Source organism: Delphinus delphis, chromosome 15 (assembly GCF_949987515.2).
Source record: "Delphinus delphis chromosome 15, mDelDel1.2, whole genome shotgun sequence".
Lineage (NCBI taxonomy): Eukaryota > Metazoa > Chordata > Mammalia > Artiodactyla > Delphinidae > Delphinus > Delphinus delphis.
This window is the reverse complement of record NC_082697.1, coordinates 47,970,414-47,975,959: the sequence shown is the minus strand read 5'-3', so window position 1 is coordinate 47,975,959 and position 5,546 is coordinate 47,970,414.

Sequence of the window (5,546 nt, the reverse complement as noted above, 5' to 3'; positions counted from 1 at the left end):
TGAAATGGGGCTTATGAGAACCTGGCTCACAGGCAATGACCAGGGATCCACCTAAGCAAGTGGTTCTGATCCTGCCTCTCCATCAGAACCATGGTGAGTGCTGTGAACTGCCAGCACTGGGGCTGTACCCCCCAGCACTGAAATCAGAACCTTGGGGGTGGGCCCAGGCATCAGCATTTAAAATTCTCCCATACCAACAGCAGGTTGAGACTAGACCAGGCCTGTTGAAAGTGGCTACAACTCCTTGGTTCGTGTCACCAACACCAAGTTAAATGGCCGATTTGGAGTCGCCCTCCCAGATCTCCACCCTCCTAGAACAGAGGCTACTTGAGGTCAGGGCCCTCATCTGTCACAGCCACCTTTGCAGCCCCAGGGCCTGGGACGGTACATGGCATACAGTGTTTGTTGAATGAATGCTGGTAACAGAACGAAACCTTACATCTACAGGGAATCTAGGGTCAGCAATCAGCCGTGCTGAATACTCGAGGGCGTTTGGAAAGACAGCCCTGCCTCTCCACTAAGCAGTGGTCACTCCTTCCACAGACGTCTGCCAAGGACCCACTGCACGGCAGGCACTGTTCCAGGCGTCCAGGCACATGAGGGAACAAAAGAGGTGTGGAGCCCTGCCCAGCCTCCTTGAGCTCACAGTCCAGCAAAGAGAGACAGAAAATGAGCTGAACATACCAAGAGTAAAGATGGAGAGGTTTGTGAACATTTTTTCAAGTAGGTAAAGTAGATCAGGAATTAAGTAGGATGGTGAGGGAGGCCTCAATGAAAGGCAAGATCTGAGCAAAGACTGGAAGCATGTGAGGAAAGGAGCCAAGGGCGTGTGGGAGAACATTCCAGCTCAGGGCCCGGGGTGGAAGTGAGCTGGGTTCCTGGGGGACTGAGGGAGTTCCAGCTACAAATGACCACAAATTTAGCGCATGAAACAAGCACCATCTTACCGCGCTCAGGGATTCTGTGGGTCAAGGACTCAGGGCCTAGGGGGACAGCTTGTCTCTGTAACACATCGTCTGGGGCCTCAGCTGGGGAGCCGCAACTGTCCTGGGGTGAATGACTGGACCTGGCTTTCTCTAGAGGACACTGGCCAATACAGTAGCCACCAGAAACATGTGGCTGTTTATTCAAATTTTTATAAATTGAAAAGTCACTTCTTGCTAATTCCCTGACAGTCCAGTGGTTAGGACTCGGTACTTTCACCGTTGTGGCCCAGGTTCGATCCCTGGCTGGGGAACCAAGATCCCACAAGCTGTGGGAAAGAAAAAAAAAACAACTCACTTCCTCAGCTGTACTAGCTGCATTCCGGGTGCCAGACTTTGCAAATAAAAATGCAGGATGCCCAGTAAATTTGGATATCTGAAAAACAACACATAATTGTTTTGGTATAAATATATTCCAAATATTGCATGAGACATACTTAACACTAAATAAGTAGTGTTGAATTCAGAAACAATTTGACAGGGTGTTCTGTGTTTTCTCTACACCAGAACTACCATGTGGCCGACAGGCACCTCGCTAGACCACACAGACAGAACCTTCCCATCACACGGAAAGTTCTATTGTCTGCTTCCTGGGCTGGGATGGCTTGAAGGCTTGGGCTTAGCTGGGACCCGCGACCTCCTGCATGTGGCTTGGCTTCTCCCAGCACAGCAGCTGGAGACAGAGAGAGACAGAGACCAGAGGCAAGAGAGAGAGCAAGGCTTCCTCTGGTCCCTACCGGGAAGTTCCACCCCCACCCCACCCGCAGTGTCACTCTGTCCCATTCTATGGATTACAAACGTGTCACTAAAGCCAGCCCAGGTTCAAGGGGAGGGGAAGTAAATTCCTGTGCCGGGCAGTCACATTACAGAAGCACACAGGGGACGTGGACACCTTTGGAAAATACAACCTCAGGGTGGGGTCTACAAATCAGGTGGGGTCTTGCAGTCGTTGGAAGGACTTGTGACTTTATGTTGCATCAGATGGGGGCATCCTGAAAGGGCGTTTTGTGGATGAGGGTAATGATCAGATTCAGGTTTTAAACTGAAACGTTAGGAGCGAAGTGGGGGACCGTGAGCTCGTCCAGCAAGTGGCTGCCAGTGCTGGTGATGCGGAGGCTCCCTGACAATCCCGGCCCCTGCCCACCTCCTCTCTGCTTACCCAACAAGGACCCTCGCGACAGCACCCCACGCTGGCCTGTCCCCGCCCCCCCTCAGTGGGACAAGCGCTTTGCAGGCGGTGTGAACGGGCCCAAAGGCAAAAACCAGACTCCAGAAAAAACACTTGTGCAAGCCCCACAGGCTTCTGAGCAGGCGTTTCCAGAGTTTCCCTCTCGACATGGGCTTTATCCATCACCTGTTTGTGGGCGCTCACCGGCTGCTTCCCTTTTCCTCCCCCTCCTCCTCTGGCCACTTTTTCTGCCCCCAAATCCATGCCGCATGCCTCCCAACAAGACCAAATGGGCTCGTGATACGATCAACCCCGAGGACAGGGAGGCCCCAAGAGCCTCTGTTGGAGCCAAAGGCTGACTCACCCTCGAGTGACCTGCTCAGCTGCTTTGCAGGAACCTCCCTTCCCCAGACAGGACAGGCCACTGTGGCGTTGGGACTCCCACCACTAGGCCAGGAATTAGCACGTGTACCAGGCCTGAATCTGGGGAAATCGGTACTAGCCTAAGCCCAGCAGCAGCGTTTTAGTTTGCTGTCCCGGAATCTTGCCCTGTCTTAGGTTGATCCTCCAGAGCAGGCAGAGTCCCCTCCTGTGATTCTGCAGTGTGAGGGGACATGGCCAAGTACAGACACACAATCTCCATTCCATCTCCAAACTCCACCAAAATGACAAGAGTCTGCAGCGTGGCAGTTAAAAAATGAGGCCAGTAAACAGTTCCTGAAACGTTAAGCATCTGGCCAGCCTTCCACTACATGATCTGTGCAGCAAGCTTCAGCGGAAATCCTATCCCGACCCCGCAAGCCTCTCCCCTTTGACTGATGCTAAAAAATCCTCCTTCAGCTGAGGGTGCACCAGATGAATTAATGCAAGAGCTGGAAGGCAGCCATCAGAAATAAAATGGCTGTGGGCTGGGATTATGGGCTCTCCTTTTTCCTGAGTGTTTTGAAGATTACAGGTCTCACAATTTAACAAGCTTTGAAAAGAGGTTTTGTAAAGCATGAAAGTAAGACCCAATTAAAATTAAAATCTTCCTAAAATGGCTATGTAAGTCTTTGGTTTAACAAGTGACGACTTTGCGGGAGGGGAAAAAAGATTGCTGAAGAGACGCCCGAGGGTGGGAAGGCCAAGAAACCCTCACTTCCTCCACACTTGACTTCCGGGGGTCCTGCCCTCTTTCTGGTGGGACTGGCAGTGGAAAGACAAAGAAACAAAAGGTGTTCAGGCCTCTGGACCACGGAGACCATTCCAAAGGGAGAGAGAAGGTACTCAGCGGTTAGGAACCTCCAGAAACCAAGCCCTACTCTGGCATCCTGAACTGTAAAATACACTGCCTACATAGGTAGGGGGAAAATCAGAAGCATATTAACTGACTTTTATGGGATGTGGTAAAATAGGATTTTTACTTCCTAGTTTAGTTTGTATTGTCTGAATTCATTTTTGGTAGTCAGAAGTAAAGATTAAAAACAAATTAAATGCCTTTTGAATGGCAACTAACTAAACCTGCAATAAGGAGTCACTCTGCTCTGCCCACCCAAGCAAGGGGAGCCGTGCATCTGTTTTGAGGGGCATGGGGAACAGGGCTGGGGGAGGCTCCTCCTGGACCGCTCAGTTCCCAGCTGTCTCTCAAGTTCATAACCGGCCCCTGCCCAGCTGTGGTGCTCCCGGCCTTCCTTCCAGACTTGTCACACGGCCCAGCTCTGAACCCATTACCTCCCATCTGTCTGACACCAGTCCCAGAACGCAAGGAGCAGCCTCAGCAACAGGGTGTCTTGGGTCACCCAGAGAGGGCTGCTGCTCTGGGAAGAGACCATCGGAAACAACTCTGCAGACACCGGGCTGCCCCTCTGTCCCACAAGCTGAGGGCACGTGTGGGATCTGGGTGACTCTGCCCCTACAGGTGGAAGCTGACAGAGCAAGGTGACTTCCAAATGGGTCTAGGCATCACCTCAGATGAACCTCGAAGGCAGCACCTGACATGCGCTGTATGTGGTACAGAAGGGGCACTAGCTACCAGGTCTCTCAGAGCAATCCTCAAGCCTACAGCACACTCACTGAAGCTTTTAGAACACCTCAACAAAAGTCTCCCACACATCACTCAGAAGTGGCCCCAATTCACCCATGGGCTTGAGGAAAAGCGTTTTAGAGTGCTCTGTGCCCACCTGTGCCCCTGGAAGGTGCCTGGGCAGCTGTAAGTTTCCCACTTGGCTCTCCTCCTGCTGAGGCTGCACAAGGTAGTCCCTCCCTTGGGTCTGCACCCTCCGCCGCCCCCCAGGCGGCACATAGATGTCAGCACCCAGTCCCACACCGAGCCTTGCCTTCCTGCATCAGGGCGTTGGCTCCCTCGTAGCCAGGTTGCCTGGCTCCTCAGGAAGAGCCCAGGTTTGCAGAGGCAGCAATGGCTCCACTGGCCGACGTGGGCAGGGAAGGGGAGGACTAAAACACCCTCACCCACCCAGAACCCCGTGCAGTTTCACGAATGACCAGCAGGCCCATGAAGACTTTAGTGCAGAAGGTAAACACAAACACTCTGAGATCACTCGTATAAAATTAACTTGAGGGGCACCTAGTTTAAAGCACTGCTGCACCTTACAGATCTGTCTGGTTCAGAAGGGTGCCCCCTTAGCCACCAAGCAGGGCCGGGACTTGGACCCCAGCGTCCCAACCACCTGTTTCACATCCAGCAACAGACCTAGTCCAAAGTGGCCCCCAGTCAAGGGCTGAGGCAAGGTGAGCCATAGCCAGAACTCCTGGGACCAGCTGTGACCCAGGCACACTAGGCAGAGTCGCACACCCCAACGCCACATGACGCCTGTGTTACTGTGGGGGATCCGGGGGTGACAGGTGTGCGGGAACCGAGATGTGGTTAGGAACCCAGACTGGAGCACAGCTTGTTTAAATGCACTCGCTTCCTGCACCACGCCTCCCTCCCAAACGCTTTACGTGAAGGGAGCAGGAATTACCCTGTCTAGGCTCGTTTAGTAAATTTCAGTCACTGTAACTGGCTGGGAGGGCAAGACTTCAGCATCAGTTCAACATCAGAAAAAGTCACCTATGGTGTCCAAAACCAGAGTTTTACAACCCTCACACCAGTTACAGCTGATTAAAACACAGGCTAAAAGAAGTGGGTAAACTTTTTACACAGTCTCAAAGTATCTTTCGAATAATTACAAAAGATAGACATAAACCTGGCAGGCACCACCTTAAGGCTCAGTCACACCGATGATGGGACAGATATACCCTTAAAAACAGGTCTGTAGTCTTCTAACCTGTTAAGATTAGAACAGAGGCTGGGACAACGCCTGGCAGATACCAAAGCCCTCACCACCCCCAAGGCTTAGCTGCAAGTGCAGTCTCAGGGCACACCTGGCCTTGTTTCCCACAAAAACACTCCATAG